The sequence below is a fragment of the Sceloporus undulatus genome, chromosome 1 (genome assembly GCF_019175285.1).
Source record: "Sceloporus undulatus isolate JIND9_A2432 ecotype Alabama chromosome 1, SceUnd_v1.1, whole genome shotgun sequence".
In the NCBI taxonomy this organism is placed as follows: Eukaryota; Metazoa; Chordata; class Lepidosauria; order Squamata; family Phrynosomatidae; genus Sceloporus; species Sceloporus undulatus.
The window spans coordinates 224,378,864-224,395,610 of record NC_056522.1 but is presented as its reverse complement, the minus strand read 5'-3'; the positions used below and the strand labels follow the sequence as shown (position 1 = coordinate 224,395,610).

The 16,747-nt window shown below is 39.8% G+C and overlaps 1 long non-coding RNA gene across 1 annotated transcript; it reads right to left on the bottom strand.

Moving 5' to 3' along the window:
• Window positions 1-2,838: 2,838 nt before the first annotated feature.
• Window positions 2,839-16,355, bottom strand: LOC121918485. Its single transcript, XR_006101237.1, has 3 exons — window positions 16,170-16,355; window positions 4,622-4,687; window positions 2,839-3,020 (listed from the first exon to the last, which is right to left on the bottom strand). It is a non-coding gene; the product is annotated as an uncharacterized LOC121918485 (long non-coding RNA).
• Between the last annotated feature and the right edge of the window lie 392 nt (window positions 16,356-16,747).

The window sequence follows — 16,747 nt, the reverse complement described above, 5'->3', positions numbered from 1 at the left end:
CATTTAGCTGATGCATGCTCTGATGCTGTCCCCAAGCTGGCATCATGCCACCCACATGACCAGATGGCGGGCAGCATTGCAGTGCTCTGGTGGTGTGGCATTTATAGGCCACATGCCACACGCTACAGAATCACTGAAAACATGACACCACATCAGAAAAGCTGCCCTTTTTTCACCCCCAAAAGGAGCGGCATTTTGCCACTTCTTTTGGGGCCAGAAAAATACCAAATCGGGGGCGCAGTGTGTGATAGCTGTGGCCTCAATCCGGAGATCAAAGGGATGGCATCAAGCCGCTCCTTTAGTGCCGTCTGTATCAGCTACCACTAAATCAATTTTCTGTAAAGACAATTGACTATCAGTAGGATGTAGCCATTGCTTTGTACCACTTGTTTAAGGGATAAGCCTCAAAGGTCTCAGTGCTGGAAGGTTTTACAGAAGGAATGCTTCAATTTGAGATAGATGCTAAGTGAAACAGGAACATCTTCAGACAGTTCCAGAAACAAAATGAAAAAATGTAAATTAAAAATGTTCACAAAATATGTTTTGTGAATGCAAAAAAGATAGAGAGAGAGAGAGAGAGAGAGAGAGAGAGAGAGAGAGAGAGAGAGGTACCAAAACATACACATGAAATATTTTTTCAAGCAGGGACAAAAAAAAAGTCTTGGCTTGATCTAAAAATTAGGTAGAATGAGAATGATGAGAGAAAGGTTAAAGGAATGAGACTGTCCAATTTCAACAGTGTTAGGATCATGATGGTGCCAGTGTGTGGAGTTCAGGGAGCCACAGACTCTGACCTTTGCTCACTGTTGGTGCTGACGCTTGAACTTAAAGCTAACATGGGCAGGTATGCAATGGAAGTAAGCGATGGAAATAAAACTTGGTAGCAGTGATGAGCAATAATCAAAGCACATTTATTCAGACTCCTCAGTCATGCCATCTTCAATAACACCTTTCTTCTTCAATATATCTCTTTATCACTCTGCAGTGTCCCAAGGTAGCAATGCTTTTTGACCAAAAAAAATAAAAATTATCTCATGGCTTCTTCCTTTAGGCTGTAATTCAAATATGGGCAATGGGGGACATTGAAGATCACCTGACATTCATTGTACATTATTGTCTAATGAAACACAGGACACTTACAAACACTATAGAAATTCCTTGGGATTGGCATGCAAGAGCCATGTATCCTACTCACAAGAATTTCACCAGTTTTTATTCTCCTTTAAAAATTGTTGGAAAACAGTTTCAGTTTTTTCAAACTGAATGAGAATGGCAAAATGAAATGTGCAGTACTGTGTGTGAGTGTGTGTCTGTGCATTGAGTTCACATGTTGATTTTGGGTGACCCCATTAATTTCATAGGGTTTCTTAGGCCCAATACATATGTGCGGGAAACAGCATCCTGGCGGGAATTCTAGGGTTTGGGAACGCTCCCAAACCCTAGTCCATATGGATGCTACCATCAGGATGGCCTCCCATCCACAGGGTGGTCGCCGTGATGATGCTAGCGTGGAGTAGCATCCACATGTCATGCACTGCGCTCGTGTCATCGATGCATGCCAGGGCACCAATGGCGCCTTGGCAGCATCACTGAAAGGAGCTGAATTTCGCATCTCCTTTTTGGGGCAAATCATTGTCGTGGCCATGTGGTTGCCATGGCAACAATTCAGGGCAGAAAGGAGCAGCGTCTCACCATCCCTTCCTGCCTGTCTGTATCGGGCCTTAGACAGGGAATACTCAAAGGTGGTTTGTCACTGCCCTTCTCTGAAATATAGCCCTCAGCATCTGGTATTGGTTGGCAGTCCCCCATCCCTGTACTAACCACGTTTGACTCTGCTATACTGCCAAGACCAGATATGATCTGATGCCTTCAGAGTATTAAGGCAGTATCACATTACAGCTAGACCTTTTAGTAAGGGGAAACACCCTGCTTTAGCCCCAGAATTTTCCACAGCTTATACCTGGCACTCTTCAGACATTCTGAACTACAGTATAAATCTGGAAGCCACTAGACCAAAGGGCTGAACGTCAAGGATGAATATTAAGTAGTCTGTGACACACATTATAATGGAAATATGCCCACTGATTAAACTATGGAAATTAAAAAGTGTCAGTGTATTTACTTGAGCAGTTCTATTTACAATAATCAAATAAATAAAGTTGATTATCATGTATGACTGTGCTGATGAAAAGGTCAAAAAGCTAGTGGATAGATCTTTCATGGACAGGAAATTTCTTTTTCTGTAGATGATGTTGAGCAACTAAAGTCCAGTTACAAATTTTAGAGACTTTATTTCCCCATAGTCAAGAAAGAAGATAGGAGGAAAATCAACTCATTTGAGATGTGGTGCTTAAGAAGAGGTCTGAAGAGCCCTGGTGGCGCAGTGGGTAAATGCCTGTACTGCAGCCATTCACTCGAAACCACAAGGTTGCGAGTTCAAGACCAGCAAAAGGGCCCAAGCTCGACTCAGGCTTGCATCCTTCCGAGGTCGCTAAAATGAGTACCCAGACTGTTGGGGGCAAATTAGCTTACTTGCTAATTAGCTTACTTGCTGTTCACCGCTATGATCTTTGGAATAGCGGTATATAAATAAAACAAATTATTATTATTATTATTAAGAGTCCATGGACAGACAAAAGAACAAACAAATGGGTCCTAGAGCAGATCAAGCCAGAAATATCCCTAGAAGCCAATATGACAAGACTTAGGCTGTCATACTTCGGACACATCATGAGAAAGAATGGAAAAGGCAATAATGTTAGGAAAGGTGAAAGGAAGTAGAAAGAGAGGAAGGCCACATGCTACAGATGGATGAACTTAATTAAAGAGACCACATATATGAGTTTGCAGGAGCTGGGCAGAGCAGTAGAGGACAGGGGTCCTGGAGATGTCTCATCTATAGGGTCGCCATGGGCCGAGATCGACGTGAAGGCAGTTAACAACAACAACAAATTTCTTCCAAACCATGAGTTCCTTCATCTGTCATAGTTCTTCAATGCTAAGCCATCTGGTTCACCCAACTAGAGTTAAAAAGGTTTTAAAAAAATCAAAAATGGATTTTCAATTGTGGTACTTCATGTTCCTTGCCTCTGTTGGTGTATTAGAACTCGACACTAAAAATCATTTATAATTTTTATGTTAAGACATCTAGAATTTTTACTCATTGGAAAAGGGTACTATATTTATTGACTAACTTCAGCAACAGAGCCAATAGAGGGAGCAAAAGAGCTCAGTCATTTAGATATTGCTATAAAGTTTCATAAAGAACATGATTTCTTTTTCATGTTTTTAATTACCCAAAAGTATTTTCTTTTTTTAAAAAAGGAAAACAAGGGCAGTTTAGAAGGAAGAGGCAATATTAATACTGTAGGCATGTTCTACCATTTTCTTTAGATAAATATGGAACCTATCAAATGCGACTTGCAAGCTGCCATGAAGCTAGATATTCTCTCATATACAATGCAACACACAAAAAGAGGCATTTTTAAATAAATAATCTTTGAGAATTTTTTCCCCTCAACAATACCTTAATAGCTTCTTGCAGTCAGTAGGGTATTACTGGATGAGTTTTGTGTACTGTATTTCCTGTGATTCTTGTACTACATGATTCAAATCAGCCATTTCAAAGGAGAAGGATAAATCTCGCTTCTTAGATAACCAAAAGCCAAACATACATGCTCTGTGGTTTTGTATTCTGCCTGCAGATATAGTACTGCACTCATGCAGATTGAAAGATACACAGAGTTATACAAGAGTAGTGGGTCCAGCTATGAATAAGAACTATACACTTCTGCCAAAACATCATGTTTTTATATGAAGATCAGAACAATCTTAATTCATTGCCCATTAAATCATGGACTTTTCTTTTCTCATAGAATTTACCAGTGAGGTCTCTATCTCATCTGAATTGAGAATCAAGTCATATAATGCTGAGTTAAATTATTTTGTTTCTTATACTCAGGTTACATGTTACCATGTTACCATGGATTCAGTGCCTTTATATTTTATCCAGCAAATCATAACAGATCTGCTTTGATTTCAAAACTATTTTATCAACATTTACGTTGTTATTACCTGTGAACTCTATCTCTTTATAGCTTTAATAATAAAACATATAAATGTAACTGAAAATTTCAGGCCTAGATGTGAAATGAAAGCATCCTTGTATTGACAGGACTGCAACATCACAGTTCCCGAGAAACAGCTGATCATTATTTGCAGTTTGTTCTAGTGGGCTAGCAGTCTCTTTTTGCCTGATTTAATAACAGTGCTACTACCTTTCAGGACAGAAAATATTGTCAAGTTCTTCATGTGAGCAAGTTCTTAGCCTGTTAGATAGCCTGTTAGATAGACATGGTGGTGGTGGGGGGGGGGGCAGTGCTTTTGACCACAGTGCGTGTCTCTTTTGCTTTTCCTGGTCAATTTGCTGACACTTTTTATAGGCCTCCACATTCTTTCCTTGACATTGCAGGCATTTGGTGGATGAAAAGCTTGTAGCTCCTACAGAGGGGGAGACTGAGGAATCACTCTGTCTTCCCCAATTCCATATCTAGGGAGTGATGTTGAGGATGGTGGTGCTGAGTAGAAGACAAGAACCTACATCCAGAGGAAGATTACTTACTCTGAGTGAAAACAGATGCCATTGTTGACTTGTCTGTTGTTTTCCATCTTGCAGAGGGGAAATTACCTAGGTTGACAAAGTGAATAAGATGAGACCAGAGCATGGAAGCTATGAACTGGAAGAAGGTGTGACATGTGTGTATGTTTTCAGTATTTTCTGCTTAATTACAACAATTACATTTGTCATCAGTATTAAATATAGTTATGCATCATCATTAACATCATCATCATCATCATCCAAAATGTGACAACCGTCTCAGACGATGAAGCATTTCCTACAAAGTCAAAGCCAAGTTTCTGCATTACACCTTTACCTGGGAATATATGCTAGATGTATACTGTTAACAATTATATTTAAGTTCTTTTTAATATACAGTGGGCCCTTGTTATCTGCTGCGGTTTGGTTCCAGACCCTCAGTGGATAACAAAATCTGTGGATGCTCAAGCCCCATTAAATACAATGGTGTAAAATGGTGTCTCTTATATAAAATTGAAAATAAAGGTTTGCTATTTGGAATTTATACTTTTTTGGAATATTTTCAAGCCATGGATGCTTGAATGTTTGAATGTGTGGATAAAAATATCTGTGGGTAAGGAAGGCAGACTGTACATATATTCTCGTATATGTTTATATATCTCTGGCTACATCCACACTGCAGAAATAATCCAGTTTGACAGCACTTTAACTGCCCTGGCTCAATGCTACACAATTCTGAGAATTGTAGTTTTATGAGATATTTCTGTCAGAAAGGTCTGGTGCCACAATAAACTACAATTCCCAGAATTCCACAGCATTTAGCCAGGGCAGTTAAAGTGATGTCAAATTGGATTATTTCTGCAGTATGGATTCAGCCTCTGTTTCTTTTAGAAGGATTCTTTTCTTCCCACCGGATTAATTTTTGTATTGTACAAGAAACGGAAATAAAGTACTGCACTTTCTTTAAAGGGAAGACTTCAAGCACTTGGTTATATTGTTACCGTTTTAAAAAAAAATTGAAAAGGAAGAAATGTATATTTAAAACAATGGAAGGAAAAATTCCTTATAAAGTGTGCACAATAAATCTTTTAACCATTGAGCTTTTTTCTTCTAACCAGTTGCTTGATTATTTCCTAGTGTACCAAGTGATTCTCTGTGTGTGTGTGAGTGTGCGTGCACTTGCATGTGTGGAAAATATGTACCATCAAGGCTAGATCTTTTCCAGTACTTTCCATCTTTTACAGATTATTAACTTGGCTGTTGCTCATAGCTGCAAAATACTTGTTGGCCATGCTGCTCAATTGGCCATGCCAATTGAATACCAAATATGCATAACTCAAGGGTAGGTCTTAGATTCAAATCTATTTCAATACTTAAAGAAAAAACAGAAAATAATTTCCTGGATTATTTAAATAGCATTCCCCAAACCCACAAAAAAAATGCATGCCAGTACCCTCTAACAGAGTTTGCCAAAATGTTCAAGTTCTTGCACTTAACTGCTACCAGAGGAATTAGATAATTTCCCATGCACTGTTTCAATGTTAACTTACTTTGAATTTCACTTTCTGCATAACTCAGACTCTGTCTTTGCCCGTTCATGAATCATTTCCTTTTGAAATGTTCTCGTTCCATTTCATCTGAGCCAGGGACAATATTTTCTTATCTACATTCAAATATTTGCATACACATACATTGGGCCAAAATCTGTTTGAAAGTTTCCCTTTGCACTCTTTTCTCATACCTACTTTGAACTATAGATTCTCCTGTCTAGAATGGTAGTGCAGCCTGTGTATGCTATAAGTATACAAAAAGAGCCCTTCTGCCTATAAATATCTTAGTCAGGAAAAAATAAAATACAGGCCTCTCAACCTCACTGAAATTTGATGAGAAGCTTGACCAAAAGGAAATAAACAGAAATCATGATACCATAATGCTTGCTGCTCTCCTTTACAAAATTTGATTTCTTGCTTGCTGCATTTCTGATTATCCCTCCCAACCCCTGCATACACTGTTACTCCTTCCTAGTTACTCTGAGAAACTTTTTTCGGAATGGTTTGGCCTTAAAATGCAAAACAATAATATATAGAAACAAAATGAAAAATGATCTTGTTGTACTGGTGCAGCTTTGCCAGTGAATTAGGCTGCTTGCATGCTGCAGAATTAATACAGTTTGATATTGCTTTAAATGCCATGGCTCCATCCTATGGAATTCTGGGGTTTATAGTTTGTTGTGGCACCAGAGGACTCTGATAGAGAAGGGTAAATATCTCACAAAACTACAGATCCCAAATAGCATTAAGCCATGGCAGTTAAAGTAGTGTACTTTACTACTTATAATATAGGCCCGGTACATACCGGCCTTTCAGGCACCCTCGTCAAATGCAAGGGTTGCCTGGGGGATGGAGCACCCACACACCCCTCAACCCTCGCACTTGATGAGGGCATAACAATGGTGGTGCCCTGTTTATATGGGCACCTCCATTGTTACATAAGTGCTGCACGGCGTCCGCACAGCACTTACGTAATGAGTGATCCAGTGGTGCACTTGTTACGGCACTACCATGGCATAAAAAGAGCCTGCTTTTTGCGGGTTCTTTTTCTGCAAGTGGGAAGCCTTGCTGTTTGGTGGATGAGGCCTCCCTTTGGCAAAAAAACAGGTACCGGCAGGCCAGTCTTTTTGGTTGGTCTGTACTATGCCATAGTATAATAATTTTGCAGTATAGTCAAGACACAGCAGAAACATGGACGGGACCTGGGGGGCAATTATATCAAACCCTACAACCACCACCAAACCCTGAAACCTGAGCATATGCCCCAAACAGTGGTAGAACTTCCAAACACTGCCTCCCTGTGATAGAGAACAAAATATGATGGATATTCTGCAAGTATAATGGTGGCTTCCAGTGGCATCGCTAGGGTTGGTGTCACTCGGTGTGGCAATTCATGCTGTCACCCTCCACCCCATTGACCTCCTCCCATTTCACAGCATACAGAATCCCTAGTAATGCTTTTTTGCACTAATGTGCATAAATCGTAATTCCCATATACCACTTTTGTAATGCCCAGAGTTGTGACATAAACAACTAGCAAAATTAAAATAATACCTTCAAATTACAATATCATATGCATGACCTAAATGTATTTACATATACATAGTGAAGATTTGGTTAAAATGTGACATTTTTTATAGAAAATTTTAAATGAATAATTTTAAAAAATCAAAATTTTAATTTTTTAAAACAATTACCATTTCAAAATTTTAATTTTTAATTTTCATTCTAGAGCCTCTCCTTTCTCTTCCCACTGAGCTTCACCCCATTCCCACCAAAGCATTTTCAAGGGAGGTAGATGAATGCCACAGCCCATTTCTGCCCAAATGCAGGTGTTTGAGGAGCAGTGGTGTTGCCACCCCCCCTTAGGGTGTCCCCTGGTGCAGTCTGCACCTCCCACACCACCCTCTCTTCTCCACCCTATTCTGCAGTTGTTGTATAGGATTGCTCTCGCCAAATCAATTAGCTATTGGTGGACACTATATTAACTTTAGACACAGAGTACTAAGTTTTAGAAATACAGCTCTTAAAATCCCACTGGCCATACTGGCTGGGATTCTGGTAGCTGTAGTCCAAAACAAAGAAACAAATACCATCCACTTTTGCACGAGATTGTTCAGATATAGAAATTTTGTAACTACATACAAAAGCATGAGGTGTACAGAAAGACTATCTTATTGAAGGTAAGAGGACTAAAATAAACTCACTCTCAACCCCCCCTCTCTCTCCACCCCCCCTTACATTCCATAGATTTTTGGATCATGACTTTTACCACTACAAGAAGAGATAAAACAGTGGTTAACGGTGTTATAGAGTTTTAAAATAATGAAATAAAAATGAACCATTGAAATGTCTGCACAATTGTAAAGGCTTCTGTGTGAATCTATGTAAAATGTATGAAAGACAACAATATTATGGATGCACTCAATCTTACTTTATAGCAATTGCTAGGAATGTATAATGCCATTCCACTGTACTGGCAGGTAATCTACTGTCTCTTTAAATAAATCTAAATATTAGGTCTAGGAGGGATCAACCTGAAGAAAAATTCTGAAATATAACCGCTAAAGTTAATACTTACTTAATTCTTGGTTTTCTACAAGACTTAAAATGAAAAGGCTTTCCAACTATTATAACATGTACAGTCTTAATCTACATTTCAATAAGATATTTAAAGGCAGTGCGAGAACTGTCAAGGACCCTTTCTTAAGCCTGAGAGAGCCCTACAAAGGAATGCTGACAGTTTCAGGGTTTTTTCCTGACATGGAAGCATTATTTCATCAAGAAAATGTTATTATATTCTTATTCATTTTGGCACTTCCCACTTCAGGCTCTTCTCCAACCCTATCTGTGTTTGGTAGTATAAATGCACCAGCGTCACCTGAGTTGTCAGGAAATCCTCTATGATAGAGGTAGATTAAATGATCTGAATAAACTCATATTCTTCAATTCGATTTTTTTTATCCTTTACAAATGAGATACAGGAAGAAAATCCTCACTTTCAGGTGGGTCTTCCCTTCTCTGGCATGTTCTGTATGCAAACATAATGCTAATACATTTAGATTTTTTAAAAAAAAAATGAGTTCAGCGCATTTTGTGAGGTGGAGAAAAACATTTTTAGGCCAGATAATGGTGTTCTGTTTGGAGTACAGTCAGACCATGGTGAAGTAAAATTGATATGACTTACAGGAAAGTATAGGTGGCCTTGCAGCATAGAAGGACAATTAAAGGCAGAGAAAAAAAGGGAGAATCACCTGGCAGGAAAGAAGCTGAAGGAATAACAATAAGGAAAATAGTTGTTAGGGCTAGCACACATAGTGAGTGTTAGTCTGGGACTCAGAAAAGCCAACGTTTGAGTCCCTACTCAGCCCTGGAAACCCACTAGATGGGTTTCAACTTCTCTCAGATTCAGAGGAAAGCAATTACAAACTTTCACAGAATAAATCTTGGCAATAAAACCCAATTATGGGGTCTTCATAAGTCAGCACATAACAAACAACAACTGGCATTTGTTGCTGTGGTTGTGTACCTTCAAATCATTTCCAATTTATGGTGACCCTAAAGTGAACCTATCATAGGTTACAGTACCTTGACAAAATTTGTTCAGAGGAGCTTTGCCATTGCCTTTCTCTGAGGCTGAGATCATTAGACTCACCCAAGAGCACTCAGTGGTTTTCATGGCTGAACTGGAAATCAAACTCTTGTCTGCAGAATGTAGAGAGATCTTTTAACACCTTTGAGGCTAACTGAAAGAAAGATGTTGGGAGCATGAACTTTCACAGACTTAAGTCTACTTCCTCAGATGCATTTTTCAACACTCAAACCTCTGTGCCATGCTAGCATACATAAGGTGGAGGATAAGGGAATAGAATAAATCATTCAAGCAAAAGCATGCTTCCTACAGATGAACCTAGAACACCAATGTCTTGATAGTTTGTGGGCAACTTATAGTGCTCCAGGTCTTCTTTGATTGCAACTCCTCTCATACCTAACCAGCATACCGATCTCACAGTCATCATGTTATTGGAAATATGGCAGCAGCACTTGAAATATTATTCTTGAAAAAAATATTTATCTGTTTCTTCATTAAGACCTCCAAAGAACAATTCATTCCCACCTGAGTCTTTGAGGTGAACACAACAGCTCCTTCTGTAATACATTCAAGTGGGTCATTTTGAATGGATTAGGAGTGGTGTTAAGCCTTGCTTTATATTTAACATAATAGAACATCAGAGTTGTTTTAATGTATTTTGGGGGGGAGGGTCTTAGAAAAGTTCTGCCTATCAGCCAAATTAGATTAAAAGGCTGTCTCTGTAACTAAAAGGTAAAAGTTTTCCCTTGACAAGATTGTCTAGTCATATTTGATTATAGGGGACAGTGCTCATCGCTGTTACTAAACTGAAGAACCAGTATTCTCTAAGACAACTCTGTGGTTATGTGACCAGCATAGCTGCACAGAATGCTGTTACCTTCCCACCAACATGATACCTATTTGTCTACTTGTGCTTTTTATATGCTTTCAAACTGCTAGGTTAGCAGAAGCTGGGACTAGTGATGGGAGCTCACCCTGGCATCTGGCACTTGGGTCTTGAACTGCTGATCGACCTTGCGATCATCAGAGTCAGCATCTTAACCACTGAGCTACCCTTTATTTTTCTGTAGTCAACCGTAAAACAACATTCTTTTCCCTGCGAGAAGTATTGTTAGTAGCCGGTATATAGCCATGCAGCAGGGATACACAACTATCATGGGTTAAGTAACCAAGGAGCCATTTTTTGGGCCTCCAGAACCCTCCAGGAACAGGGGGGAGAAGTGGTTCTGCTTTTGAAGAGTGTCTGGAAACATCAGTTGGTACAAAGAACTGCAGCCAGATTGTTAACTGGGACTGGCTGCAGGGAATGTACAAACTCTGTTGCAACATCTCCAGTCGCTGTCAGTCCACTTCTAGTCACAATTCAAAGTGCTGGCTATGACCTAAAAAGCCCTAAACATCTTGGGTCAATTCTATCCAACAAACCCAATCTCGCCATATGAACCTGCCCTGCAGAGGCCCTTCTTTCAGTGATTCCACTTTCACAGGCCTGGGATCTACTGATGTGTAATAGGGCTTTCTCAGTGGCTGCTCTGTCTTAGGCTAGAGAATTCCTTTTCTAAGGAGGTTGCCCTTCCATCAACAAGCAAAAACTTTTTTTCCCTTTTAGTCTGGCAGTTTTTTAGAAATTGAGGTTTTGCAGTTGTTTTTTTAAAGGCTAGTTAAGAGAGTGTTGCATTGTTTTAAGTGTAACATTTTATAAACTGCATTTTGACATTTTCATTGTATGCTATAAATTGTTTCTGGTGTTAATAGTTTAACCTGTTGTAATGTTGCTCTTTTGAAACTATGTTGCATTTTTTAAAAAATTTGTAAGCCATGTCTTGATTTTAGGTAAAAGGCAAGGTATAAATAAACAGAAAGAAGAGGAGGAAACAGCCAGAAGACTGTTTCTTTTTTTGAAAAACAGTTTTTAAAAATATGTTAAAGAATGCAGCAGGAGAGCAACCTAAGACTGTCTGGCCCTGGATGATTGTAGCCCTAAATTCCCCCTGACCCCCCTCCCTGCCTTTTACATTTACATTTATTTTTATTTATATTTTTTGGCAAATGATGGGCTGCTAAGTTTACTGGGAAGGGCAACACTGCTCAAATTTCCTAAATGAATTGAATGCAAAATACTTTTACATTCTGAAATCAGTTTGCAAAAACTAAAATAAGTGGAGGGCAAATGAGGAAATGGAAGTAGGATCCAGGAACTGAGACATCTCAAAAGCAACTGAAAAACAGGGACAACAGAGGATTCATTGGGATTATCCTTACAAAATTAGAACAGTTGGATTGTATGAGATGGGATGACATATAGCAATAGCAATAGCAGCTTCATTTATATACTGCTTCATACTGCCTAAACATAGAATCATAGCATTGGAAGAGACCACAAGGGCCATCCAGTCCAACCCCCTGACATGCAGGAACTCACAATCAAAGAAACCATAAGAGATGGCCAACCAGCCTCTGTTTAAAGACCTCCAAAGGAGACCCCACCACACTCCGAGGGAGTGTGTTCCACTGTCAAACAGTCCTTACTGTCAGGAAGTTCCTTGTAATGTTGAGGTGGAATCTCTTTTTCTGTAGCTTGCACCCATTGTTCTTGGTCCTATTCTTTGGAACAGCAGAAAATAAGTTTGCTCCATCCTCAATATGACATCCTTTCAAATATTTAAACAAGATTATCATTCATAAACAAGGCTATCATATCAGCAGTCTCTAAGCAGTTTACAGCTGTAAACTAATTGCCCCCAACAAGCTGGGTATTCATTTTAGCAACCTCAGAAGGATGCAAGCCTCAGTCAAGCCTGAGCCCCTGGCTGGTATTGAACTCACAACCTTATGGTTTCTGAGTTAGTGGCTGCAGTACAGTCATTTAACCACTGCACCACCAGGGCTCCATACAAAGATATGTATGGTAAGATGGTATGATATTTCCATTGCTATTTGCAGTGCTCAGGACATCTTTTATTTTGTTTTGGTCAGGATTGCAGTGGGGAAGAGTTATATGTCTGCTCTCTGTGCACTATGTGGTCACCCTGAGCAGGGAGGGTTCCCTGCACTTGATTTTAATTAAGTAAACAAACTTTGACCATACTGTGTATGTAGTACACATTAAGGATACATAGAGTTAGGCCCTAAAGCTCTTAACACTGGTGTATCTGTTGAGTTGCATTGTTTTTGTGTAGTTCTATCCACTTTAATATCAGTACTTGTATTTTGGGGACACCTAGGCAGAGCTTTTCTATTCTTCTCCCCACTGTTACATAATTCAAAAGCTCCAGACTTAGTCAAGTTCAGCTTCTCCACACATTATTTGCATTATTATTAAGAGTGTAGTTGATTGCCGACACTCCAGATTTGTTTTCTAAAGAGCAGCTGAGATGCTGGGCATGTTAATAAGGGATTGTACACTTCTCTTGTGTTCCCAGCAAGGCACCCGCCTCTAGCTCACATCCTGGCACTGCCCAGATTTTTACACTGCTCCTAGCAGGCAGAGCACACAGGCCTTTGCAAATCACTAGATGGTTCATAAGTTAGCTCCAGCCCAACCTTGTCATTGCCATTCGTCACACTTATAGGGTATGCTTTTATGTGCTGTATCTCACTGAAGTGTCTTAACGCCAGGCCAGTGCCACAGGGTACTAGTCTACAACAAAGATCTCAAAGACAGTTTAAAAGGTAACATCATAAAAGAGAAAAATAATAGCTAAAATCACTGCCGGATACCTAAAGGCTCTGTGGTGTTTCTCCTCCACCCCCCTTTCAACCAGAGCTCAGAAACAGAGCTAGTATCTCTAATGGCACGCACTCAGCATTGAACTATCTTATGCTGTTGCCTGGACAGCAGTCTTGAAGATGTATTTTCTGTCAATGGAGTACAATTGATTATGTGTCCATGAGAAGTCTCTTTTTTTCTTTCTTTTTTTGCCTCAGTACCTTCTAGCGAATAGTGAGACAGTGAGAAATACAGGTTTATTTTTTTGTCATAGGAAGCAGTAGCTGTGGGCTTTGTTTAGAGATTCATCATAGGGCAGGTTCATATGGCTGGGAGTTCCCACTGTATTTAGGAAAGTTAGTTTGCTGTCTGGCTAGGACTGCATGGAGAAACTGACTGTGTGAACTAACATGCCCATATGGGTGAGTAGCCCAAGTAGTGTGGACAGAAGGACACAGCATTGTGTGAAGAAATGGTGGCCCATTTTGAGCAGTTGTGGTTGTGCACATCACATATTAGCATAACACTGGGGAAATGTTTTACCTTTACAACCTGTATGTAGAGAGATTGTGTGTGGCTTTTGTAGGGTACTCTATCAAATGTAAGGAGCCTATACAGACACACTATATGTGCAAATGCCATTTCAGAAGTTGAACTGAATACAAATAGAGATGAGACAGAGGCAACTAGCATGTCAGTCCCACTCCTGCTTTGGTGTATATTCATTTGTATGTATGTCAGTGCTCATATATATACATCAACATTCTGTGTTTCAGTCATAATCATAAAGGTGGACATTTTGATATTTTGCAGCTGGAAAACATCCACCCACAGACCCTGCCCCCCAACACACACACAGAGCACCAATGTACAATTAAAATATTTATGTTGGTGATTGAAAGATTTGTCAGTGGCATTTCACACATTGGGGAACTTTAGAGCCATGCTGACCAAAAGAGCAAAAAGTTTTCTGATTGATCATAGGAAGCCCACAAGCAGTACCTGTGCACTAAAATATCGTCTCTGGTAGTGGTGGGATTATATATCCATTATGACTAGTAACCATTGATAGCCCAGTGCTCCATGGATTTGGCTAGATATTGGCTGAAGCATGGGTCAACTTTAGAAGTAAAACTGAGGTTCCTAGAAGTTGAAATTCCTTCAAAGTTCATTTTTGTGCTGAAGAAACAGATAGGAAAGAAACTAGAAGACCTACAATTTTATCCTTTGGGGGCTGGAGTAGCAAGAGAATGAAGCCATCTCAATACACAAATAAAGGTAGATAAGACTTTAGTTTTCTCCTCACCGATGGAGACTGATCACTTATGCTAAGACCTGAAAGAATGGAAGATGGCAGCTGCACTCAGATGTACCTGGGCTTTGGTAAAGATGCACCCTGGGACCTCAGGACTGTAGGTGGTCTCTAACCAGTAATCTTTGGAGGAAAAGGGAGAGTTGTCCTTGTTTAGATTATAGTTACGACCCACCTAAAGATTATGACCCAACTGAAGATCCATCATGCTACTGATTGTATTTTGAAGACTTCTTACCCTGTGCAACCACTATTATGTCTTCTTATTTTGGATGCTGCCTACCCAGGCTCCAGATTCTATTGTGGGTTTGCTTAATTACTCATACCCACTCAATAGTAAATGAGCACTAGCTTGGATCCTAGTTGTGTGGCACCAGTACATCCATAAAGTGGAGTGGGACTAAATACTGAACTTGATGTTTGGAGCAAAGCTTTTGAGGCCAGCTGCTCAACACAGAATGTTAGGATTTGAGTCAGACTTTACAAAGCCGTGTTGATCACAAAGCCAGCTAGGTCCAAGAGTACTTAAGGCGGCCATTGTGTCCCCTTATTTGAAGGGAGAACTGTGTGGTGCACTGAGCATGGTGATGCTTCCTTTTTTTTTTTTTTTTTTTGAAGGAATAACTGAAATCAAAAGACTAATGTTTCTTGGCCTTGTTCTATACAGAGTGCTAGAAGGTGATGCCTGCTGTATTTAAAACATGTGCTCCACCCTTTAATTCAGCATATCTAATTCCCCATCATTTTTGGCTTTTGCAAAGGCATTATCCACCTTTACTGGGCTGTTTATTTATTTAGCTATTCATTTATCTAAATGGCTTCAGTGTGCCCTCTGACTTGTAATCGGAACATGACATGCAGCTAACTGGGAAATGCCCTGGGTAGATGTTACAGATTAACCCCAAGCAGCTCCACTCTTTCTTGTATTAGTCTTACTGTTACACATCCAAATGCTTACTTGCTGCCTTGTGCCCCATCCTAAATGTATGTGAAAGAGGGAAAGGCAGCTAGTTTGTTGTGGGATGGTGATACCTCACGAATGATGGACACACAAGGGATGTGTGAGAGAAGAACCTGCAATGCCTAACAAACCTCCACAAAAAAACAGCCCATACCTTTCTAGCCAGGTGTAGAACTCACTGCTCCCCCATTTGACTTTATGTCAGATAGGAGGACAATGACATCATACTGTTCACATTGCCAGGTTGCCTTATTCCTGTGCAAGAAAAGATATGCTCCCAAACATGTTTGTGAAGATAGATGCCTTTTCCCCAGTGCAAGAAAATATGACTCCAAATAGTTGCCTTATTCATTTTTGTTCCACCACAATTTTGTGAAGAACAAACAAGAAAATTCCACTGCGTAAGAGACATCTTTTCTCCTTGCTGTTCCTTGCTGAATTCACTTACAGCTGTTGGTCCCAGTTACTGTCAATTTCTATGCAATCCTTGTTCATGCCAGTTTTCTTGATGCTTCCAAGTGTCACTTCTGCATTCAGTTTGGTGTTCACTCCTCTTCCGGAGATTTCTGGGGTCTCTTGGGTCACTTCCTCTAATATTTCTTCAAAGAAGTCCAGGCACAGAATGTTTCCAGGGCCAGGCAGCCGTCCTCTTCCTTTATCTAGGTTATGGGTTGGAGCAAAGTCCACAGCTTATGTTGTCTGTTGCCTGGAGCCCTTCCCAGGAATCAACCAAGTCTCTTGACCAATTGAGGAGAACCTTTTGGAAAAAAAGAATGTCATTTGTCCTTGCATGGCCATGTTTCCTTTCACACAAATCGCTGTACCTTAAATATGAAGAAGGAGGCATATTCTGAATGTTCTAAAATCCAATATCTGCAGTGTTCTGCTAGTATGAGAGAAGTAGTAACATTTCTTTCTATATGTTTTCTTCTCTAACCACACATAATGAGGTTATAAACCTCTGTCATGATCACAGGTACTTTGCAACTTTTCTTCAGAGGAGTCTCATATTAATACAATCTATTA